The sequence below is a fragment of the Miniopterus schreibersii genome, assembly GCF_964146895.1.
Source record: "Miniopterus schreibersii genome assembly, chromosome: 1".
Lineage (NCBI taxonomy): Eukaryota > Metazoa > Chordata > Mammalia > Chiroptera > Miniopteridae > Miniopterus > Miniopterus schreibersii.
In genome coordinates this window covers 44462000-44488971 of record NC_138101.1, presented here as the reverse complement: position 1 = coordinate 44488971, position 26972 = coordinate 44462000, and the positions used below count along the sequence as shown (strand labels likewise).

General features: G+C 37.3%; 1 long non-coding RNA gene across 1 annotated transcript; it reads right to left on the bottom strand.

Moving 5' to 3' along the window:
* On the bottom strand, window positions 1-26919 carry LOC308557121. Its single transcript, XR_013998795.1, has 3 exons — window positions 26663-26919; window positions 16702-16892; window positions 1-1626 (listed from the first exon to the last, which is right to left on the bottom strand). It is a non-coding gene; the product is annotated as an uncharacterized lncRNA (long non-coding RNA).
* Between the last annotated feature and the right edge of the window lie 53 nt (window positions 26920-26972).

Genomic DNA, 26972 nt, shown 5'->3' with positions numbered 1-26972 from the left:
AAGTAAAATGTTAATAATTTATTTAACCCAATATATTATTAGTTAAACATGTAATATAGAAATCATTGAGATATCTTACATTCTTTTTTTTTTATAGTAAGTTTTGAAATTTGATATGTATTTTACACTTAAAGCACATTAAGATTAAGACTAACTATGTTTCAAAGGCTCAATAGCCATATTTGGCTACCTTAGTGGTCAGCACAAATTTAGAGTAATAATAGCTAATGTTTATTGAACACATACAGTATGCCAGGTGCTTTTCTAAGGTGTTAACATATTTTACCTTTTAAATATTTACAATAACCCTATGATATAAGCACTATAATTATTCTCATTTTACAGATGAAGGAACAGAGGTACGGAGAAGTAATTTGCCCAATTAATAAGTAGTTGAGTTGGGATTTGAACCCAGGGTACCTGGCTACAGAGACTATGTTCTTAATCACTGTTAATGTGAACACATATTTCATGCTCATGCTGTGAAAACACTATATATATAATATCTTGCTTAATTCCCATTTTATAGATGAAGAAAATGAGGATCCGAAATGTTAGTGACTTGCCCAAGGCCTCACGAGTAGTGTTCGAGCCTAACAGCAGAGCCAGTGCATTTCATCACTGCATTCTCCTCCTGCTTTATTGCCACCCTGAAACTCTGCTGTTTATGTACAAACACCCGTGACTCAATATTTTTGATGCCAATGTTTTAAATTTGAAAATGGCCAGATAATATCAGAGTGTGTGGGAAAAAGTAAATAACATGGATGCACGTGTACATTATTTTTGATCTTCAAAGCCAAGCGTGTAAATCACAAGCACCAACAAAACACTAATTAGAGTTAATTCCTTTTATCTCTAATGTAGGCAGGAGTAAAACTTGTTTGAAATATTTATCTAAAATATGGAAATGCATTTTAAGAAAATTTATAGATCTGAGAAAAAGTAAAAATATCAACAAAGCAATTCCCAGGAAGACGTTTTATTTTTATAGAAGAGTGTGCACAACTCACAAGAGGAGGCTGTTAGTAACTGAAAGGATGTGACTCTCTTCCTCCCTTTTGTACTGTGTGGCTTTCTTGTTTTGTAGCCTTAGAAGCGAACTTGACATTTTGCTGCCGTACTCCTTTCAGGTCCTGTCTTTCTTTTAGATTAGCTCAAACTGAGGCTGATTTCCTCACCATGCTCCAGGAGCTTAGGGGTTAATAAACTCTTTCTCTGTCTCCAGATGGCTCCTTTTTACTGCTTCAGGAAATGAGCCTAAGGTTTTTAGGGAATGTTGGAAATTGTTTTTTAGTCATTTTTATCTGAAAAATATTGAGCCCAAATACTCCAATATTCACACATGTATAGTATAGTAGCATCTCATCTGTGCCTAAATTATTTTATTCCATTTAACAGTTTTCCTATTGTTGCTACTGAGTTAGCATTTTTCTTCTTCCTATAGTCATCAGCGGTAGAGGCAGAATAGTTGTAGTGCTGGAGGGAATGAGGGGAGAGATGGGAAGAAAAGAGATTCCGACTGGAGAGGCCTTTAATAATCAAGAAGCCAGTGGTTCACGTGAGGCTCTCCGCATGGCTAACTGCAGCCGAGTTGTGTCCTCATTGGTGTCTCAGTTTTTCCACCTGAAAATAGAAACGACAACATTTGTGTGGCACGTGATTATCCACTGCAGTTCCTCAGCTCCAGTGGCATCTTGTTAATTCATGCTAAACAAACATAGGTAACTATTAAGGGTTAATTTTTAATAGATAAATAAAAGTTGCTTTTGGGGGGGCTCCTCTGGGAGAGATGACAGAGCTCTAACCCAAGCAAAAAGAGAGAGAAAAAGGTCAAATGGATACACCCAAGGAGAGGGAGTACCTGGCATCTTGATTCATCAGGAAAAATAGATTGTGTTTAGGAAAATTAATGGATTTCTCTATAGGTCAAAGGAAAATAATAATGGCTGGGCACAGACATAAGGATAGAAGGGTTACTAACTAAAACTTCTATTCAGCTATAATAAATCTAGATATGTGCTGTAATTGCTTACCTTTCCTTTGAAGCATCATAAATGGTATCTTAAGGAGTGATGAAAGAAGACAGTTGAGGTGATGCAAACAAAAACTTTAACACTACATGAAGTGGACAGCCTCCTGTGGAGAACTGCAAAGTGGGACAGAAGGTAGGGAGCTTCTATAGGGGAAAGAACAAGGAAAGGAAAACAGAAAATATCCGATGGACTGGTGCCACATAGTCAACCTTATTTGGGGTGAGAAGGCCCAGAGTTGGCTTAAGAGTTTGGGGATTAGCTGACTGGATATACATACTGCATTTCTGGTCAAGCTGAGCATTTACTGGGACAGGAAATTGATCTAAGTTTCAGTTTGCTGATGTGGCACCCCTGGCTGGAGCAGCTCCATCTTGGGCCTAGAAATTGATTTCAACAATAAAACCATGTAATTCTTCAAGAAAACACAAGAAGGCATTGCTTTCCTGAACGTGCTCCAGAAGGAAGGCTAGGGAAGGTTAGGGAGAGCAAGGTGCGCTGGTTCCCAAGGCTCTGCTCTGCACAGAGGCTGGATGCCTTGTGTGGTGGCTGACCAGGGGGTGGGGACTTCTGCAGTGTTACCACACTCACCATTTAAACAGCTGACAGACCAGATGCAGGAAGTGGCAGCTATGTAGTAGGAAGGCTCTGCCTAACCCAAGCTGTGTGCACCCTGAGACACAGACAGCTGGTAGGCATACAGAGGACCTGCTCGGTGTCTTTGCCTGGCTCTGAGGAGCAGTTTACCCTAAGGGAGGTGAGACTATTTGAAGGGCACAGGACTAGCAAGAAAGGGAAGGCAATTCTGAGTGTGTTCCTCAGGACCCTGCTTCTGCCCAGTGCCTTCTGAGGATAAGTGTTAGCTCCTGGGCAGCAAGGCAAAAAACACTATGTAAAAGAGACATTTCATGGAAACCTCTGAGGGACCTGTGAGCACAGGACTTCTTGTTTATGGGAACCAGGTACAGAGAGGACATGAGAGAAATTCTCGAATGCAGCATGCTGTAGCCTGTGACACACTGAGCCCCTTTCTTACACACAGAAGGTAACTGAAAGCAGACACCTAGTCAATATGTTGCTCGGTCAGACTTTAACTGAAGGGATGAGATAAAGAGAATTATATATGTTGGTGAAAAAATCTTAATACTATGCTAATATTAACAATTTCCACAGTTCAGAAGAAAAATAGGCAAGAAGTCAAACCATTCACAGCAGGTCTTTCATGGTTGCCTATAGTTCTTAACTCTGTCCTGGGGTCCGTGTTGTCCTGTAAGAACATCGCCTTCATTGTATCTGCAATGGAAAATGCTACAAGTTCAGCCTTTGCTGAAGCCCCTTCCGTACATAACACAGATGGATGTACTCTGTGATCTACAACTTTTCCAACACAATACGTATCCAGTATTTGGAACTGTATAGTCAAGAATAAGTGAATCCAACAAGACAGTTTGTCATGTCCATTAGCACTCTGCAAGGAACAGTTCTGGAGGACACTGGCACTGCAGTCAGGTCCTCTAACTTTTCCCTCAAGTGTGAGTTGCAAAAACACCTCTTTTTTCTTTCAGTTGTCTAGTAGATAACTATTCAATCACACACACACACACACACACACACACACACACACACACGCACACACACACCCCTCCTAAGCAGAAATACGAATTCTCAAAGACAAAGTACTTTGTTAATACAATGTTGGCTCACAAATATTTCTTTTTTTAATTAAACTGGCAAGCTAAAAATCTAAATTTATTCCTTCTTTTGTAAGTAATGAGCAGACTAAACTATACTGGGCCCATATTTCTACATGGCAATGACCCACGTTTCAGATGGGGCACCTAAATACTCCCCATGGCCCTGGCTGGTGTTGCTCAGTGGTTAGTCTGTCGGCCCATGCACTGACGGGTCCTGGGTTTGATTCCTGGTCAATGGCACATACCTGGGTTGCAGGTTCGATCCCTGGCCCTGGTTGGGGTGCGTGTGGGAGGCAACTAAATTGATGTGTCTCTCTCACATCAATGCTTCTCTCTCTCTCCCCCCTTCCATCCCTTCCAATCTCTCTAAAAAATAAAAATTTTTTTAAAATTAATGGAAAAAATATCCTTGGGTGAGGATTAATAATAAATAAATAAATACTCCCCATGGGTTTCAATCATCATCACTCTGTGTTGCCTCTCTAGGCATGCCACTCATTTACAGGGTCTTCCTAGGCCCTGGAGACACTTGAATTTGCAACCACTACCCCCACTCTTTTTCAAATTATGTCCTCTAGAGTCTGTCAGAATAAGAAATAGGCCTACTGCTGAAGAATAAATCTTTTAATGATGTTCCATTAGCAAAAACATGAGGCTAAAGCTTTGAAATGACCATTTGTAAGTGTCCGACTAAAATCTTAGATAAGGTCCATGAACCCTTCATATTTTAGGAAATTTACCAAGAGTCTGTCCACTTCAACCTTGATGTTTTTTGGTTTTATTTTTTAATATATTTTTATTGATTTCAGAGAGAGGAAGTGAGAGGGAGAGAGAGACAGAAACATCAATGATGCGGCATTAATCAGCTGCCTCCTGCACGCCCCCTGCTGGGGATCGAGGCTGCAACCCCTACAATGTGCCCTGACCCAGAATCAAACCTCAGTCTCCTGGATCACAGGTCAATGCTCAATCGCTGAACCACGCCATGCTGGGCAAGTTATATACATTATAAATGAAAAAAAATGTTTAAGGTATATAGTTATCATTTTATATGATTAACTAACCAACCACTGATTCCAATTGAGTTACAAAAGAAGCTTTTCTCTATCGAAAGAAGTAAAACATTGACTGGATCTCTGTCCCTCTCTCTCTTTCTCCCCCCTCTCCCTTTTCCCAGGCATATAACAAAGGGAAATTATCTTTTGGCACTGGACAAGAAATGTGAGTTTGAACATTTAAAGACTGCAAAGTCTCACTAATGATGATAATAACATTTATTTGGTTATAAACCAAGATGCTAAGCTGTACCTGTAGTAAGCAGATATCTCTTATCTGGCTTACTCTTGCATCATTTCCTGACAAGTATTTACTATAACAAATGACCCACTTACTTACTGCTGCAGAAAAAAAGCATTGCAGAGCCTCTTTGTTCTGGGGAAACAACAGGGCTCAGGGGACCAAACAGTAGTTTGGGATGACAGGGTCAATGAACACTAACCAGTCTTTGCCATTCCTTACCTTTGGGATCTTAAGCAAAGGATTTATTTATACATCCATTCATTCATTTAATCACACCCTTTGAACTCAAAGGGGACACCAGAGTAGTTTTAAGGAAAAGCTAATTAAGTCATATGAAAGATCTTTGCCAACATAAAGTGCTTTATTTGATAATTCCTTTCGACATTAAAATATTGTATACAACTTACTTGTTAAATCAGATTCTTTATTATATAAACTATTCCCTGAAGATAACTAGGGAATTTTTTTATAAGCAAAGCTTTTCATTTTTTTAAATCCTCAACCAAGGACATGCTGTCCTGACCTAGGTATGTATCCTGGCCAGGAATTGGACCTGCAGCCTTTTGGTGTATGGGAGGACACTCCAACCAACTGAGCCACACCAGCCAGGGCAACTAGGGAATTTTTAAACAAAACTTTTAGAAATATCCTAAAATCTCTTATGTTATTATGAGGAAAAAAACTGTTTCAGAGCCCAAACTGGTATCCTATTTTATTTTATTTTTTAAAAACTGGTATCCTATTTTAAAAGTTATTCTGATTGCAAAATAGAATAGGGCTAAGGTTTATTTAATGTATTAAAATCAGCAAACATTTAATAATCGCCTACTATGTGTCAAGAATAAAGTCTATCCCTTGACAAATTAAGCATATATAACACTATGGATACAATGAAATAATGAAATGCTGGTGAAGGGAGAGAAGTGAATGAAAGCCATATTGGTAAAATTTACTTTAGAAAGTAGAGAATATTTTTTTTTCCAGCCTGAGAATCATACCCATTTACTGAAATGTCTGGATAACAAGCCTATTTTCAGTTTGGGATTGTTAATATAATACCTTCATTTGTTTAAATAACAAAAGTAATACAAATAATTTCAAAGAATGTAAAGTAAAAATGGAAGTCTCTCTCCAGTAATCTCATTCCTTTGGAGTAACCACTATAAATATGTTTATTCATCCAAATTTTTTCTATGCAATAATTATAATAGGTGACCCAAGAATATAGAAATTTCCAAAGTACTGGGAAATTTGACAGTCAAACCTCTTCTATAATTGATGAGAGCAGGAGAATCTGCAGTTGCCTGAAGACTGTCAACAGTGTACAGCCAACATTGTATGCCTCTCTCAGTTATCAGTGGTCTGCTGTGCTTCTTTGCCACAGTAGTGTAAGAATAGCTGGGTACAGAGAACATATCTATTCAACCCCTTCCTAGTCGTGTTGATGTCCATATAAGTAAGAGCTAAAAACTTCAAAACAATCACAGTATCAAAATTTGGTCACTAGTCTTCGCAAGGCTTTAGCACATCCTGTTAATGATCTTACACTTGAATACATGACACCACATGTTGGGTATTACCAGCCAGGAGGCCTTTAACAGGCCCTGTTCCCCAGCTAGTACTCTCATTCTATTGATGTCTAAGAGACCCTCATAATTCTGGCCAAATATGCTGTAAAAAATATAGGTTAATACTTATTTCCTCAATGAGTATTTTAGAACACCTGCTTTATGTCAATGAACATTTAAGAAGGAACACCCTGAGAGGACATCAAGGCCAAAATTCTCATTTTATAGATAAGAAAGTTGAGGTCCAAGAGGTGAAGAGATTTTCCCAAAATTACACAGCTGGCCGGTTAAGAAGAGTCAACCCAGGACCTGTGTCTGTATCTGGGTTAGGGGGCTACAGCAGGGAAGGGAACTTCTTGGAGATGTAAACTCCCCAAGAAAACAGAACAGAATTTGAAAAAAAGACAACATTTTAAGATTAGGCACTTAACAATCCTTTATGACTTCTAAGAAATTATTACTGAGAGCAGAAAAATACAGTAACATACAAGAAACATCAAAGGCAAGATTAACAACTTAGTCTCCTTTCTCAGTAAAACACTCTATATGCCCACGCAAAGTGCTCATGTTTTAGATCAAAAGACTTTCCAAAAGGCAGAACAAAACCCAGTGCAAAATTCTAGGAGCACATGAAGGGCCTGCCTCATTTATTAAGTGTCTTGGGCCGGGCTCTCTTCTCAATTATATAAGGATTAAATTGATGCTGATATTTCTATTCTAATGCTCTCTTTCTGGCACATCTTAGTCTGCAAATGCATAATCTTAAGGATAAAAATATGATAGAGTAAGAACTGACAGATTTTAATCCATATCCTAAATCACCTTACTAAATTTTCTTACCTGATTTTGACATTGTGGTACTCCCTGAGTGACAAATATCCAATTCACAAATACCCAAGATATAAAAATAGACTGTTAGACAACTATTTTAAAAATAAACTTTTGGAAAGAATTTTTTGTTGTTAGTTGGGGTCTTGTCTTATGTGAAAGGCATAAGAAAGAGTTTTTAAAATTTTTCTGTACTTACGAGATTCACGAGACTTAGTCTTAAGTGTCCTGGAAATAGGTGAGACTAGTGAAGACTTTTGGAGGAAATACATTATGAAGTCTTTAATCTTTTTTCTTCATTTTTAGTTTGTCATTTCAATCTAATACTTCTATTAGAAATCTCTTTCTGATAAGGGATTAATATCCAAAGTATATAAAGAACTCATACAACTCAAAAGAAAAACAACAACAATCTGATTTAAAAGTGGGCAGAGGATCCGAATAAACATTTTTTTCCAAAGAAAACATAACAGATGTCCAAAAGGTACACAAAAAGAGGCTCGACATCACTACTCATCAGGGAAATGCAAATCAAATACACAAAGAGATATCACCCCACATCTGTTAAAATGGTTATTACCGAAAAGATGAGAAATAACAAGTGTTGTTAAGGGTGTGGAGAAAAGAAAACTTTTGTGCACTGTTGGTGGGAATGTAAATTGGTGCAGCTACTATGGGAAACAATATGGAGTTTCCTCAAAACATGAAAAATAGAACTACGTGATCCAGCAATCCCAATTCTGGGTATTTATCTGAAGGAAATGAAATACTAGCTTGAAAAGATATCTGCACACCCATGTTGTTGTAGCACTATTTACGATATCCAAGATATGAAGACAACCTACATGCCCATCAATAGATGAATGCATAAAGTGGTGGCACATATATACAATGAGATATTATTCAGCCATAAAAAAGAGGAAATGTTACCATTTGTGACAGCATGGATGGGCCTTGAAGGCATTATTGTAAGTGAGATATGTCAGAGAAAGACAAATACCATATGATCTCACTTACATGTGGAATCTAAGGAGGAAAACAACAACAACTAGGCTCATAGATACCGAGGACAGATTGGTAGTTCCCAGAGGCAGGGGTCTGGGGAGAGAAAAATGGGTAAAGGTGGTTAAATGTACAAACTTCCAGTTATAAAATAAATGAGTCCTGAGGATGTAATGTACAGTATTGTGATTATGGTTAATAACACTGTAGCCTATATTTAAAAGTTGCTAAGAGAATAGATTTTAAAAGTTCTTGTCACAAGAAAAAGGAAAATGTGTAACTATGTGCAGTGATGGATGTTAATTAGACTTATTGTGGTTATCAGCTCCCAATATATACATATATTGAATAATTATGTTGTACTCCTGAAACTAATATAATGTTACATGTAAATTATATCACAATAAAAACTCTAATGATTTCTATTTGTTTACCTTGACTTTAAGAAAGTGTAGCTGCCTCAAGATAGTGTAATATTTAATGAGACAAATACTACAAAACTTCATTTGAATAAAGAGATCATTGTTATAGTCAGTTAACAATATAATGGCCCTTTAACTCTCCAATATTTTGATAAGTGGTGTTAATTTGTTGACATAGACAATTGGGAAAGTGTTCTCACTCTAATGCAGTCTTTGAAAGTCTTTGAAATAGAACTCACTAGAGAGTTGTCTTTGGATTCAGTGAAATTATTTGGATCCATAGAGTCCATTTCCTGGGTTTCTCCAGCTCCTTCCAGCAACACCATCTGCATTAGATTTTGCTAAGTTTGAATTCTATATGGTGAAAAGTTTATCCTACTAGATAACCACATAAATAATCTATATTAATTTTCTCCACAAGGGTTTAGTGAATAATATTTCTACAATAAAGGGTATGGTTTAGAAATTTCATGATAATTAAAACCACACTAAATGGTAAATATAAATAGCCTGGTGAAATAATGTATATCATGAAGAGGCAGAAGGATTGTGTCCTAAAAGTAAGAACGCCTGAATTGGAGTCCTATATCTGCTACATATAAGTAGATCTTGTGAATTTGGAGATTTCTTTTGGCATCTCTGAGTTTTTTTATCTGCTAAAAATGATAGTTACAAAGATCAAATGAGCTGATTACACATTAAAAAGTTTCTTAAAGTGCTATACAAAATCAGAAACATGGTAATAAAATATTGTAAAAATGCAAAGTAATATTTCATTTTCTTTTTTTCACCCAAACTGGAGAGGTTTAGAAAGGCATTATATATATATTTTTGCCTTAATTTATTTTATTGAAGCTTTGCTATACAACTCAGATTTCAGATAACTATATTTATTGCCTCCTCTGGTTTTCATAAGGCAATTTTGTTTATAGGACACCATGCATCTGTCCACTCCATTAAGAATTTTAACCAGCTTCTGTGATATGTATTAAGGTGGGGGGGGGGGGGAGAGGTAGAAACACACTAGGTACAGATTTTTCACTTTACTAATAAAACATTTACTAAATACCTTCTGGGTAAAATACAGAGAGGGCTGTTCTACCAAAATGTAGGATGGCCATCTGGATATACAGAAAATTTTGAAATAAATGAAAAGAAACCAAACTTGAAAGATAATGAAATAAAAGCCTCTGGGAAATTCTTTTCTCCGTCCAGCAAGAAGGACGGACTCAGAGCTCGCTGAAAAGAGAGAAGAAAGAGCTATTAGAACAATCCGAATTGTTGATATGAAATATTATAAGAATGGCATCCAGGGAGTAAATCAGGCAAAAAAGACACAGCACAAGTGTTCTCAAGGGAGAGAGAAATTGAAAATGCTTACAGAAAGAGAGAAGGCAATGAGCTAGGGACTTCAGACATCCCTGAGGTTACACGTTAAAAAAAGAGATATTTATGTCTGTGTCTATCTCTGCCACTAGATTTTTAGCTCCTTAAAGCAAGATGTGATATCTTATTCATACTTGTGCCCCCAGGGCAACTAGTTAAGTTCCTTGTTCATAGGAGGTACTCAGTGGCTACTGAGTTGAACTTCAATAAAAGGTACCTGTACTGCCGTAGCTGGTTTGGCTCAGTGGTTACAGCGTCGGTCTGTAGACTGAAGGGTCCTGGGTTCAATTTCCAGCCAAGGGCACAGTACCTCAGTTGCAGGCTCATGTGGGAGGCAACCAATTGATGTGTCTCTCTCACATTGATGTTTCTCTCTCTCTCCCCCCTCCCACTCTCTCTGAAAAGCAATGGGAAAAGAAAAATATCCTCAGGTGAGGGTTAAAAACAAAAACCCCCCATGTTACCTGTACTATACCAGCAGGCTATGAAGCACAGTGATAGGAACAGAACAAGACAAATCTCAATAAGTATGTATGTATTGGCTTATTTATTCATTCTACAAATCCTTAGTGAGCACCACATGCTGGAAAGGCTGTGAGGAGAGAGCAATGAATCACGTGTTAGGCTTCTGTTTTTCTTTACAAAAATATAACCAAGATCTTCCAAGTTTGGCATTAGAAAATTTTTTTGATAATCAGGAGATAGTTGGATCACATGGCCCTGCCTTTTCCCCTTGGCTTTCCCTAGCCATTGGGACCTTTAAATTTAAACTGACTGACATTGAGACAACCATACTGAGGTGGGGGTGGGGGCTGGAAGAGGTGCAGATCCTCCTTTTGGTATTGCCCCTGCTTCCTGTAAGACAGCTAAAATTATTTAAGATTGGGGGATAACAAAAGGTAAACAAACCTACATTTAAATAATCTGGGTTGAAGTTACACCTTGTCTCCAAAGCTCATGTGCTGGAGGGGAGAAAAAGTTAAAAATCAAAGATATCTTGTCTATGTCCTTCCTTCTTGGCTCCCCATTTGCTACCATATGGTGGATCATGGGAATCATCTAGTCATCTTCAATAGTCATTATGCAAGAGTACATGTTCAAACATTCTGACTTCACCTTTGGAGATCAAATTTCATTTTATATCTATTTTGGGCCCACCCATTCAGTAAAACTTTCCTGATTGAGAACTAGCCTCTTTCCTTGACAATTATCAACAAGAAAGACATAATCCTTTAGACTGCGTAAGATGAACATTCTCTGAAGACATACACACATATAGTAACAGGATAGGTGAGAAAGTAAGTCTATACCATGAGGGTGCTATGTTCTTCTTCACCAGTTTCTTCTTTTATTCTTAATTAGGAAAATGGGCTCTGTATTTATTAAAATAATCAGAACAATATAAAACAAAGTTTGCTCATTCTGTTCAGCTCTCCCACCAAATTCCATATACATGTCACGGGGTGGGGGCCCTCTATGTATACAAGTTCAAAATTTGAATCTTCCACACTTTGGCTCAAAGCATTTTGTGAAGGAAACAAGGTTGTGGGGAAGAGATAGAGCAGGAAGAGAAAGTACCCTTTTCAAGCGTCTCCAATGTGCTAGTATAGCTCTAGCAACACTCAAATACTTCATTGGGTCTTCACAACAACCCTTTGAATTCAGCTCATTTTATAGATGTGGAAACAAAACACAAAGATCTAAGTGAGGAAGTAGGTTCATGTTTAGCTTATAATTGTGCTGAATTAGATTGATCTCAGCTTAATGTAGTTACTCAATAGATATTTACTGTGAATTTACTATGTATAAGCATTACAATATATCATAGAGGAAACAAATTACTTCCACTCTACTAATGGAGAAAAAAACACTTCACTAATGAGGAGGTCATTCATATCCACTGAAATAATATTTTCAGATGACAACAGTAGGGGTAAAAGCAACCATCCAGTGGTTTAAAAAGTGAATTTCTGGTGAGGAAAAAGAGGTAATAAACATGTAATAGCATTCTCCCTGAACATGTTGGTTCAGGTTAAAAATTCTTAGGCTCCTTTAAAAATTGAATTTGCTCAGTTATATTGAGTCATTCATTCAGAGACAGCCTGAAGGCTGGGACGTTAATTAGAACCGTTTGTAGCAGATCCAAATCTAACACAGATCTCCACTTTAAAAGGCAGGGAGAGGAGGGAGTGGGGAACAGCCTCCTGTTTCCAGAAAAGAATTGTTTCAGGAGACCAAAAAGAAAAGGGAATTATGAAAGGAAGCTGCATCAGAAGGTAGGAAAAGAATCGAACAGAAAGAGAATGACTGCTCTAAGAAGTAATAAAAACTTCATCAGTCAATATATTGTTCTGGCTAAGCACATGGACTTAAGCATCAATAAGACCTGGATTTGGGTCCTGATTCCCTTGAAGAAAGCTATTTGACATCTTTGAGCCTCAGGTTTCTCATCTGAAAATGGGGGGAAATATTACTACTACTTACTTTTGTATAGTGATTATAAAGGTTAAATAAGAAAATACAAAGAAAATGCCACTGGGACATTGAGAGCTCTTAGTAAGTAGCTCCTATTATGATTAGTAAGTGATTTAAGGAGACTGTGTCCTTGAATTCAGTGAATATATAGTAACCCACTAGTGCCATATTAATTCAATGAAATGCTAAGCAATCTTTAAAATATATTTTACAGCAGTAGTTCTTAACTGTTCCCCATTCAGGGATGGGGGTTGCACTTTTAGAGTTTGTAGGGAAGGTTTTTGGACATCACAGTCATGCAAAGAGTAGGAAGTGATACTTGAGATTAGTGGACAGAGCTTAGGAATACTAGATATTCTAGAATTCTCAGGAAAGTCCTGCACATAAAAGAATGCATGCCCATGCTTCCTACATGATTTTCAAATATCTCTTTAGAATTCATGTAGTTTTACCTACACGAATGTCTAGAATGTCTAGAAAAACATGTGTAAAATGATATGAACCTAGACCTCAACTCTATTTCACTTAAAACATTTTTCATGGTTTTAATATGAATTTTCTAGGAGTGCAGCTATTATGTGAATAGAGAAAAGAATTTTTTGCTTGGAATCTTACTAAAAGTAGTTTACCATTGTGGTAAAATTATTGACTCATGACAATGTCACTTCTATGACAAATCAACACATCTGTAAATCTGTCTGCTTTTGTAGATGTGGCATTCACATTAAAGCCATAAGCATCTAACTTCTTCATTCTAACCTCTGATAAAGTCATGCCCGAGCATTTTATATACTATTTCATTATAAACTGTTTTCCTTTTAATTATCCTATATACTATAGCTATGGCATTATGTTGCTTTTTAATACATTGTGCATATTCATACAATACATTACCTATGCATTTCATGTCAGGATAATAAAGAAGGCATTACAAAATATTTGCTATAACGGGGAGTGTTGGGTCTGATGGGGCTGAGAACCAGGCTCTAGAATTATATTTAATGTCATGAAAATATATTAACAATATAAAGTCAAGTGGAAAAAGTAAATTTCAAGCATTATCTATTGGTGTCATTTTTATAAACAAACACAAACAAAAACCTCAAGAACTCACACTCCTTCCTCTATAATATCTTATGGGATCATAGTAACTCAACTGAAGAGGTGGATCTCTTCTTATGTGCTCTACAGTTCTATGGAGCAACTTGACCAAAGAATTTGTGTATTTTATTTCAGTTGGAGAATTATAGAAGTGTATTGTTTGAGTTCCCAGGAATAAGATGAGAAATGAAATATGGATTCTAATTGTGGCTTTATTATTTAAGCCAAGTCACTTTACTTTTTATGGCCTGTTTTCTTTACCTGATAAGCCTAAGATACATGATCATTAACACAAGATTTACAGCTTTCTGGTTCTCTGATTCTAAAGCAAGACTTTGCTGATTATAGGTTCAGGTAATGCTTCCCCAAGTATGCTTCATAGAGCACTGATACAATAGGCCACTGATAGGTATTAAGAAAATAGGGTTCTGTGGTCAATATCGGAGAAAAAACTGGGTGAAGTTAAACATGTTTCTTTAAGTAAGACATTTCAATTTCTTTGCTAAAGTTAAGAGCATTTTGAGTTTTCAAAAGAAGTATAGTGTGTAGCATTTCCTGTATATATTTGACCATAGAATCTCCTCTCTCCCTATAATCTGAAAATCTCATGGAAGTAGCTTTCTGCATAGCAGGTGTTGGACACAGTAAGTAAAGATGATGCACATTTAATACAGTGTTTTAGAAAAGCTTTTATTTTCAAAGGACTGAATCTCCATGGTTAATTTTCAGGCATTAAAAGAAGCAATAGTTCTGTCTAGTGATTCTCTTAAGTCACATCCTAACTTGTAAGTTCACGTTGACAGAAAGAAGGAACTGAAAGGTTAACGAAACAACGCAAATTAAACTGTGTAATGAGCATGAGTCATTTTTGAACTATAAAGTGAAAGAGAGGTTCTCCTAATATCAAAAGATTGGTCTATTTCAAAAATTCTGTCCAAAAAGACCATGTTTGGTTGGTCTTTTAATATTCAATTAAAAAACTTAAATCTGAAAGGTGTTTTTATTTTTGCTTGCCTGTATTTTTTACAATGTAAATTCATTAATAAAGGGCTATTCAGAACAACAACAACAAAATATATGACCTTTAAGTAAGTGACAGTCTCCCTGTGATTTACCAGGCTGTATATTAGGAAGGGTAGATGACAAAAGCTAAGTTTTGCCAGGTGTTGATTCTATGAGTGAATTCTGAACACCCAGTGCCCTGCAAAATGCTTCCACCCCACACACCACTCCTATCTCCCTAGAAAAACAGCACAGTACAGATATAGAAAGAATGTAATATTACATATAGAAAATAAATAGGAAGAAATCAGATGACTTGAAAAATTAGAAATATTGTGTTTTCTTGATTATTTGGGGGGATTACAACACCAATATATATGAGCTAAATTTTAAAAAAGTGGAGTATAATTCTAGAAAGAACACAAATAACATTATTCCTATTGCAGAAAAGAGCATAATTTCTTTAACTAATGGTTATTTTAAAGGTCAGCTGATAGAAGTTCACCAAATTTTTGTGTTGGTATATCAGCAGTTGGTATCAGTTTTTAAAAAATTGGATGTTTGACATTTAAAGAGTTATTTTAGATTATAGAATTCTCACATTTCAAAGTGTAAATTATTTAATGAGTAGAATATCTGTTGAAAAATTTTAACATCTAGTTTATTTGCTCTGCCATACAGTGTGTTTCTGGGTCAGTTTACTATACAAGATGGTTTATTAAAACTAATTTTAATGACATAACAAGTAAAACTTAATCTACCATCAAAATAAAAACTAAAATAAACAGTCAAATAATGGGTTCTAAAACAAAGTTAAGGCTTAACAAACATATAATGTCCTTAAGGGCATAAACAGCACTGAAGTCTATATTTACCAACAGCTATTAAGTCTTTACACTAGGGGTGGGGAACCTTTTTTCTGCCAAGGGCCATTTGGATATTTATAACATCATTCGAGGGCCATAAAAAATTATCAACTTAAAAATTAGCCTGCTATATTTGGTCAAACATTTAATTAACTCACCCCTAATGTGATGGCTGGAACTGCTTCTCTTTGGTGAAGCCTTGGCAGGGCCAGACTAAATGATTCTTGGGCCTTATACGGCCCGTGGGCCAGATGTTCCCCACCCTTGCTTTACATGTATAAGTCATTGATCTAGATTTATGGAGCAGAAACTGTTGCCACTTTAATCCAGGGTCCAAATTCAGTATCATTTATTTTGAGTCAACCTGATATTACGTGGTTTCTGATGGGAGGCAACATGACATGTAGAATGTACCTATGATGTACTCTAGCCAAAGACATTTAATTTGAATCCAACAAATTTTTGGATATAACACAGTTTACAGAAAACACAGGGGATTGGAACAAACCGAATGATAACACAAGGAAGCAATTAAACAAACCAGAAGTGTGATATTCTTTAGAACAATTGTTCTGCTTTCTTAAGCAAGTCAGGGTCATAAAAAGTGTAGTTCTAGATGAAGAGAGACTTAGCCATATTAACTGGATGCAATATGAGGTCCTGGATGGGAGACTGGTTCAGGCAAACCAACTTTAAAGGATATTTTTGTGTCACTAAGGAATTTTTTAAACTATATCTTGTGTTAGATAAAACAAACATTTACTAAAATAGATAGGTGGACCTCATCAGCTGATAAAACCACGTTACAAAAAAATATATACAGTATGAGTTCATTTAGTTTAAAAAAATACACAGAGAAAGAACCAGAAACATTACACCACTAGATGTTAAATATAGTGGATGCATAATGTTCTTATTTTTGCTTCTCTGAAGTTTCTACAATGTAAATTCATAAATAAAGGGCTATTCAGAACAACAACAAAATACATGGCATTCAAGGAAATGACAGCTTCCCTGTGACTTACCAGGCTGTATATTAGCAAGGGTATATGACAAAACCCGTTTTGCAATGTCTTGATTCTATGAGTGAATGCTGAATCTCCAGTCTCCTGCAAAATGCTTCTGCCCAAGGCCACTCCTATCCTCCTATTCCTCCATCAGTTACCTATTTCTGGGAGTCTTCCATAAGTAAAGTGTAAACTCTTCTCCTTGTCTCCTAAAGACAGAGAAATAGACATCAGCTTTGCTCCATACTCTAGGAAGTGTTGGATGGAACTCCTTCTCTCTTGGGGCCCTTACTGTCGCCCTGGGAAGGAGGAGTGGCCAAGCGGATGGGCTAGAGCTTGACATTTACTAGAGCACAATTTATCAATGAGTAGGTTGCTGGGTCTCAAGTGCAACTCAGCATGCATTTCTTTTCCCACACCAGATGGAGTAGACCATATGTCTAGCTCCAATATGTTAGGTGGATATCCAATATGCTAGCAGAACCTCCTTCATGTCTCCCACCAGGAGGAAATGGCCTACTATCCTCTCTTTCTTTCACCTGTAGCTGCCTGTCCACCATTTTCTCTCTTGCTATTCAAGCTCCTCACATGCGATGGGGTAAGTCAGCCAACAGCCGTCTTCATTTCTGTTGGACAGTCACTTTGGCCTCACTGCAATAGCATAGCTAGTTTAACAGTCTTTAGCACAGTATAGGACATATTTTTAGAGCCTATATATTAAATGTCCTTTGTTGACAGGGAAAAATCCCATAAAGATGTATTTGGTTTCTGAAAGAAACATAAAAATGCTTCAAATAGAAAATTTAGAGCACATGAAATAAAAATTTCTCACAATACTTTACAAAAATTATAGTACAATGCATGCTTTCAAACTAACATACCAGGTAGTAAAATCTTGATAAAATGTATTATTTCTTTCCACCTCTTTACTTCTTTAGACACTCCTATTTCTCTATTGAATGTGCTGATATTTTAATTTAAAAGCATATAATAAAAATAAAAACAAAAATAAATCCAAAGGTTGAACATCTATATTTTTTGCAAATTTGGAACTTCATGGAAATTTCCTATCTGAAAAATCATCCCCATAGCAACTAACTATAACTTTACTAACAGATTCATATATAAGTGTCAGGCCTGAGATAATATCATATAATCTTTCTATGATTTCAATCTCTAGCTCATCCTTGCTACGCAGAATTGCAGGTTGCCCTGAGAAACAAGAACCAGTAAAACAAAAGTGTGCCCTTTCTCAATGCTTTTAGCATAAAAACATGGTGACATTTGGTATTTTTGGTAAAGCAGTGATGTGGGCCAATCCATGCATTAGCATATAATCTTCTATCTACCAAAAGGATTGGTCATGTAAAAGTATTAATTTAATTGATCAGACAGTTATAAATCCTGTACTCTAAGGAAGGAAGAAAAAAGCAAGGTAGGTGGATAGGTTGGTTCTGGGGAACTGATTAGGTTGTACCATCAGAAAATAAGGCATTGTAGCTGATAATGAAGAAATTCATTAGAGGAAGAGAGCCCAATGAGATATACTTCTTTTGACCATTTATTTGTCTTATTGTAATAGTATAACATAATTACAGAACCTACAGTAATATATAACATTTTCTGTTATTTATCATTTCTCATAATATTTTCACTTGATTATGTTCATCTTCAAATTGTTTAGAACACGTAAAACCCTGTTTTTCCCCCTCTATTTTTGATAGATCAGGAAAGTGAGAAATGAAAATCCTGGCAAATTGCCAAAGGTAGCAAAACTATTTCATGACAGAATTGGTCATAGAAATCATCATTTCTGCCTCCCCACCCAATATGAACAGATCTGTGTATTTCCACAATTTTTAAGTCTATGGCTACCTGAAGATTATTTGTAAAGAGATTACTTGAATTAAACCCATGCTTTGAGTATTTTCTATTTGTGGTTATGTCCTTTCCTCATGCCAACGTATTTTGTTTTTATGATTTTTTACTTATGATAAAATCTTACAGGATAAAGCACAGTAGCTGCTTTTTTAAGGTAGCTTTGAAAAATATATAATATTAATATAAATCAGCACAAACCTGTATACTATATTTATTAATTTAGACAAGAAACACTGTGTACTGTTGTCAGACTTAACATTTAGTATTTCATTTGTTTTCATGCCAACCCTGCAAGTACATATTATACTTCTGTTTCAGATGAGGTGAAGCAATTTGCCTGGGGTCACATAGTTAGTGGGTAGTAAGTGGCAGAGCCAGAATTTGTATCCAGATCTGTCTTACTCCAAAAGCCATAGGATTTCTACTACACCAAGTTTACATGTCAGAGTCCCTTCTCTCAAAGTGCTGTGGGTGTTCATATGGGGAGGGAGGTATATCTGATGGGGAGGGGAACCAAGTAAGGCTTCATGAAAGAAGGAGCATTGGAGCTAGTGCTTCAATGTGCTTGTTTTGATCATGTGGGAATGGAAGGTGGAGAAGTGGAAACCAAAAACAATGTGAACAAAGGTACAGAGAGGAAAGTCAGTACATATAGGTAACAAGTTTGGATGGAACCTAGGGTGAATGAAAAAGAAATGTGCAAAGTTTAGCAAGGTGTTTGAGGTTATAAAGGTCCTTGAACAAAAGGCAGTGAGAGCCTTTACTAATTATCACTGGCCTACAGGAGATACAAATATAACACACGCACTCCTAAAATTTCAATGGTATCTGGGTTAGGAGAATAACTCTCTTCTTAAGAGGAGTTTTTTTCCCTTTCAATTTATAAAAAGTAAGGGAACCCTCTACTCAACAACTCAGAATTTAAATGTAGGTGGTGTTTGAGATATCAAGAACAAACTCTATTGACCTTTCATTAAGATGGATAGATAAGATAGATGATAGATAGATGATAGAGACATTAAATATTGGTTTCTAAGAACAGACAATGAAAGTTTTATTTAAGTTCTTGCTTTAACTTAGATAGACATAATTATGTTTGCTTTACTAGGGTAAAACTTTTAGTTATGAAACTCAATACAATGGTTGAACTCTATTTATTTAGACTCATCAGTCATCTGATGTTGAAGTACTGGATTGTATTTATGCTGCACCTACACTGAGGCTGCCCACTAGTTTATTTATGGTGGCAGTATGTTTAACTAAAGCACTATTTTTCAGCTTCCCTTTCAGCTGGTTGTGTCCTGTCATTAAGTACTGGCCAATGAAATCTAAGCAAATATTTTTTTGCGTGGGCCTTCCAGGAAAGTGCTTAGTGGTAGTGGTAATTTTTCTCCTGCCAGGAAAATGGATGTGATAGCTGGAATCCAATGGCCATAATATCTCTGTTAACCTCTTTGGTGCATTTGAACAGAATAGAAAGAGCACTCATCTTTGCAGATGAATTTGATAAAGTTCCTCCTCTGGGTAGATGTAATACATCACACTATACAGACCCCACTCACTTCTTGATCTGGTGCCTTTGCAGTAAACAAACTGCACAACTATATGAGGTGTCCTGACAGTCACATTGGACTATGAGGCAGGAAAGGGAACCATGCTCTAAAGAAAGCAAAGCCAAAGAGAGAAGGAAACAGGGTCCCTGCTGACCATGGATGTGCCATATCAGCCCTGAATGGACTACTTCCAGACTTCTTTTGTGTGAGAGAGAAAAAAAATATTTTGTTTGTCACTGTTATTTCAGATTTCTTTTACTGGCAGCTAATTGCAGGAAATTAAGAACACATGGCATGTTTTGAGAATTGCTACTAATTAATTAAATAAATATTCCTTGAGCATTACGTATCAGATACTCTGTGATATGCTAGGGATAAAGACAGAGCTTACAATCTAGGATGTGAAAGACAGATGTGTACTTACATTGATAATTATACTATACTGTGATATAGTGGTTTAGTTTGCATATTGCACAAAGACATGTGGCCAATAGCTGAGTAGGGGCTGTGCTTTGACAGACTGTATTCACCCAGAGAGTTAAACTTTTGTAGTTCATCTCCATAAATGGGACCCCCCCTTTTTAAAAATGTGGTTTTTTTATTGATTTCAGAGAGAGGAAGGGAGAGGGAGAGAGATATAGAAACATCAATGATGAGAGAGAGTCATTGATTGGCTGCCTCCTGCACACTCCCTACTGGAGATGGAGGCCCCAACCCGGACATGTGGAATTGAACTGTGACCTCCTGGTTCATAGGTCAACACTCAACCACTGAGCCACGCCAGCTGGACTGGGATGCCTCTTTTTAAAAACTAAGATTCAGCCCGGCCGGGCGTGGCTCAGCGGTTGAGCATCGACCTAGGATCCAGGCGATCCGGGTTCGATTCCCGGTCAGGGCACATGCCCAGGTTGCGGGCTCCATCCCCAATGACTCTCTCATCATTGGTGTTTCTATCTCTCTCTCCCTCTGCTGCCCTCTCTCTGAAATCAATAAAGATATATAAAAAAAAATAAAAATAAAAACCTAAGATTCAACCAATAATAATGCCTTGTTGTTTAGTTCAGTAATTTCCAAACTTATTTTAGCAGCAGTTAGCCTTCTTTGAAAGAACTCTCATGGGGAAACACAATGTATTAGTCTGGATGTTTTGGTTTTAGTGGTCTAACTCAAATGAATTTAGATGCAGAAGAGAACTTATTAGTTATTTATTTATACTTATTGTAACAGAGGTGGGCACAGTGTGCTAAGGAAATACCCAGCAGGGCTTTTAGGGAAGGCTTCAAAAAGGAAGCGATGCTTGAGCTAACTTTTGAAGGATGATCTCAAGAAGACAAAACGGGAAAGAGCATGCGTACCATGCTGAGGAAAGACCATGCACAAGGGTATCTAAGAGAGCATGTTGTTCCAGAAATGAGAAGCGGAGAGAAGACTGACAGCTAAGCGGCTGCACGTTGTGGTGGTAAGAAAGGCAAATTACTAATATACTTGTGATATTAGATTTTAGTTTATAAATTGTGCGAAGTCACTGAAATATTTTAAAGAGCAGAGTGATATGAATAGAATATGTTTTAGGAGGATGTTGGGATTATACCTTGTAGGGACACATTAATAGACAAAATGTAAGAACTCAGGCAAGAGGAGACAGGCTGACTTAAGACAGCAGAACCCTGAAATGGAGAGAATCAATTAATGAAAATATTTCATAGGTCAAATTGGTATATTGTGGTGAGTATGGGAGAGAAAAAAGTTAAGGATGATTCCTAGGATTCTACATTGGGTGATCATTCATATGATTGCATGACCATTAGCATAGTGGTACAATTTTTACTGAGAGAGGGTCACACAAGGTCAGATATAGATTGTGGAGGAAAGACAATCAGCTCAGTTTTAGATATAATGAACTTGAAATATGTGCAGACTGTCTAAGTGGATACACCCAGGAGGAAATTGATGATATAGATCTGAATGTGTGGCAAGAACTCTGAATTGGAGGTGTAGATTTGGGAGATATAAGCATAAAGATAGTACAAGCATACCGTGGAGATATTGGGAATTCAGTTCCAGTCCATCTTAATAGAGTATCTCAATAAATCAAGTTATAATCTTTTTGCTGGTGGAGGGTCTCTCCCTCAATTTGTAAAAAACACATCTCTGAGGCTCAATAAAGTGGAGCGCAAACAAATGAGGTATGCCTACTGTTAAAATTTGTATATCTGACTATCTAAGACTCAAAGAGTGTGTTTGGGACCAATATGAAAAACATGTGAGAGGCTCAAAAAAGAAAAGAGGCCTGTTATGGCCTCCATGCTACCAAATATCTTCCCACTAAGCAGTCAGTGTCTGAAATTGCCATTGTTGTGATTTATTCCTTTAGGTTAAGGTTGTAGCTCTAAGTAATTGCCTCTTAAAAATACCTTCGGGAGAAATAAAACAGACAACAGGGTAGCTTGATGAAGAGAACTGAGCTAGGTATCCAGAGATCAGTTTCTAGCACTGCCTTAGCCACTGACTGCCCAGATGATGTTCAGCAGGTCGCTTTGCCTTAGTTCCTCTTGTGGCAATTGAGGAAGTAAGACCAGGCGAACTTCAGTGTTTAGTAGACTGCGATTCAACCAATATTATGTCTCATCGGAGTTTAGTTCAGTGATTTTCAAACTTATTTAGCAGCAGTCAGCCTTCTTTGAAAGAACTTTCATGCAGAAACAGTGTTATTAGGATGTTTTGGTTGCAGAGGTCTAACTCAAATTAGTTTAGATGTAGAAGCGAACTTACTAGTTAATTTATACTATGTGAAAAGGTGCAGCTAGACCCAATGATGACTAGAACATGAGACTGCTGCATCACCAGGACTTGCTCTCTTTGCTCCTCACTTCTGGGTGATGGCTTCATTCTACAAGGCAGTATGTGGCTGCTGGCCACTCTCAAGACTTCCTTTTTCCTTCCTTCTTGTCTCAGACTGCCATATGATGGAACCGCCCTTTTCCCCTTTCTTTCCTGAAAACATTCTGGGAAAGAACGCTTCTTGCTTTGGCCTGAGTCATATTGCCACCCTGCAGCCAAGAAGTTGGGGGACTCTCTTGAGCTGTAGCTGGCACTAGACTCATATGTTTATAGTACAGGCAGAAATAGTTTTCCCAAAGAAAAGAAGCATTGCTCACAGAAAAATGAAAGTTACCAGGCAGACAAACAGATGGTCAATATGTAAAACATAAAAACAGAGGCTTTTCAAATTGAGGTTCCACCTATTCAGTCACCTCTGTGTACCCTAGGTGGTTTCTGAAGCATACCTTTGAAGATCCCATGAGGATCCTTGGAATATGGCATTAAATAATTGATTTTATTGATAGGATAGCATGCCAAGTGCCTGCAAGTCCTTGACAAATTGAAGCACTAGATATTTATTCATGGTGGTGGTGGTGCATTAACCGAGTAGAACATTTCTGGAATATAAGGAAGTGCTAGAAAGAGTGGTGCTGATGTTGATGGAGTTGGGGTAGAGATTCTGAATATTCAGGGATCCAGAGACTTGAGACAGAGAGTGTAGAAAGAGTAGGCAGGAGGGCACCAAGATGAACTTGGCCTACTTAGCCATCTTATCTAGGACTACGTATCGTATGGCACACTAATAATGGTGGGAAATGTTCATATTTGGCTAAGGTAGTGAGATGGCCCTTGGTGTCACTCAGAGCTATTCTAGAGAAAGGAACAAAGAGAAGGTTGGTGGAAAGAGAGTTGATGGACCTGGAAAGGAACAGAGGAGATGAATGAAGTCTCCTTTCTTGGAAAAATATACCCATGGTAGGTGGTACCTTAAAAAAAATGGGGATAAACATGGGGATAAAATAAAGTAATGGGGATATAGGGATAGGGAGGAAGAGCAATAAGATGAGCAAAAGATTAGAAGATGGAGAGGAGCATAGTTCAGTAAAAGGTAGAATATAGTGTGGAAGCCTTGTCAGGAAGTCTGGGATGTAAAAATTCCACATAATTTTGACTACTTGTTCAAAAGTTGTACTAATGAATATCACATAAATTACATTTAATTACTTTACTAATTATACCTTACTGAATAATTTAAATGTGACACTTCCTGAAAAGCTATGTTGCTATTAATACAAAAGTGTATATTGAAATCAGTAAAATCAAATTTAATTGATTCTTTATCAAAGAGTAATAATGTTCTTAAAATTGTTTTAAATCTTTGCTTTTTGAGCAAGTTAGTCAAAGGAATTTCAGAAAACAAAGAAATATAATTATAAGGAATCTTACAGATCTTGCTACCTGTGCTACCAACAGAAAAACATGGAGAGATCAGATTTACTCAGATCAAATATCAATTGCTAATCTGGAAAAGACACAGGTCACTAGAACATGAAGTACTTTTTTTTTTTTTTAATTCAGAAGGAATCAACCAATTCTGTAATAATACAAATAAAAACATAAGTGTCATTTCAGAACAAATTGTACCTACACAGCAGTGCTATTAAACCAATTTGGTCAAAAAGGCCTTACTTAAGCCAGAAGTTTTCACTTGGATAAATCATTTCTTTAAAGAGATATTTTCATATTGTGTTCTTCTTTTTAATCTTACTTAAAAATTACAACATCTGACAAACATGAAAAATTCCTATGAAATATGAAAAGGTTAAAATTTTGTTGCGAACATTGATTTACAAAAAACTGCTTTTAAAAAATGGCTTGTTACTCTTTTGTTGGAATGTCTTTTGAATTGAGTCTTAGGAGAGAGGTTTTGGTTTTACATCAATGAAGATTTAATTTCTCAGCATTTTCACAGTGCCAAAAACTATTTGAAAATTATTATTTCTCTAATCCCAATCTCACTGCAAATGTGATGTAGTCATAATATGTAAAAGTATTGCTTTCCTTTTGTTTTTAGTGAGTCAATTCATTTGCTCTGTGTTGCATAGCAAACATCCCTGAGAATACAGATTGTTTAAATTTAACCTGCATTCAATTGACCTTTTATAATAAAAATCCTCTATTCTTAACTCTGAATGTCACAATTACAATTATTCAATGAATTGTGACTCATTTAGTATTTAAAACTTAAAGGTCAAAAATGAAGAGCCCTTATATAAACCTGAGTTTCTGGACCAGCAAACCTTGCCATTTATTAGTACTTAATATCCACAAAGGCTCTCCACTTTTTCCTCACTGCAGGCGCTACTGCTGTAAAAGTGGCAGGTATCATATTGCTCAAGTGAAAATGCCATTGCCATCAGTCTTATCCTCCTGGACATTGTTGTGACTATTAATTTTGTTACTTTTCATACTTTCATCTCTGGTTTGTCTTGTGAGAATTTCCTGTTTATGTGTCTGCTTCCCCTATGACTGTGAGCTAGGCACTACATATGCTTATCTTTGATGCTAAATACAATGTCTGGACCATAATACACCCTCCAGAGATGTTTGTTTATTGTATATGAATGTCTAGGAATTTATAGCTATAGGTATTTGCAGGTTATATCTGTGAGAATATCCCATCATCTGATTCATATTTTCCAGGTGTTTATTTCCCTCTTTTCTTCAATATTTGGTAGTATTTCTCCTTGGGAAAGAGTGTGTGGCAAGGAGAAATGCTGTGGCAAGATGCCATTGAGGCAGGTTTACTATTCTGGGTTCTTGAAGTGACTTGTTTGGCTTTGTTGCTTACAAAGCCAAAGATAATTATTCATTTTATGTCAGCCTAGACTCAAGAGTGGGACTTCTTCCAGGATTAAAGCCATTTTGACGCCTATTACACAGTATGGGGGGGGGGGGGTTGTTGCTAGGGAGAGAAATGGAAACTTAACACAGGTGGAAAACAAAATAGCCCTCTATGCCCTCACGGATCTTCTCAGCTCATTCACTCACACTTCCTGGTAACAAAGATGAAAGTGGTGTAATTATTCTTCTGCAGTGGTGAACTCTTTTAATAGCTGATCAGTACTATCTAAATGATGATTTGCATTTTTTACCGCACCATTTTCCCCAGGAGACGAAGACCTTTTGCATTCGATACTAGGGCCTAAGATTAATTGCAACCCTACACAAGTGCTTAGTGTGCTAAACAACATCCCTGTAGGAAAAAAGTACTGAGCACTTGCGAGTATATACCTGACCAACACTGGTTAAGTAGACAAGCCTGGAGCATGCACCGAGAAAGAGATTGTGCAAAATCGCAACAGCAGTGTTCTGCCTCTACAGCTGGTGTGATTTGTTATTGGACTGCTGGTGGTAACAGCTGAACGAAGCTGACCCACAAAACAAAATTAAACCCCAGAAACTTAAAATGTCAAGGTCATATTCACCAAGTAAACATTAATATTTCTAGTTTACATTTTGATGTTTTCATTCTGCAGCCAAAGAAACATGATTCTATCGCGAGAAGGGAAAATTTGACTACAAATAGGACGTGATGGTCGCTGAGTCACAGGTTCTTTTATTTACCTTTCGCTGTACCACCTACAGATATTACACATTAAAAAAAAAAAAAAACCCACTGGAGATGTCAGGAAACACTTCCTTCGGTCCCGTGGCCTCACCTGGCACCTCAGCCACCCGGACCAGCCGCTGGCGACGTGCAGCAAACAGCGCCGAGTCCACGCGCGAACACGGGGCGAGGCGCTCGCCAGTCCCTCTCTCCCCCCAGCATGCGTTTGGGGACGCGGGTTTTTGATACCCTACCAGCCTTTCCAGCTCTGCCCGGCACTCAAGCCAAGGAAAGAGAAGAAAACTGCCCAAGAGTCAAACAGAAAACGCGCAGACCGCTGGCCGCCGAGCGCGCACGCGCGCCGGAGCCGGGAGGCGGGACCCAGGCGCGGCGACGGAGCCCCGCCTCCTCCCGCCCCCCGC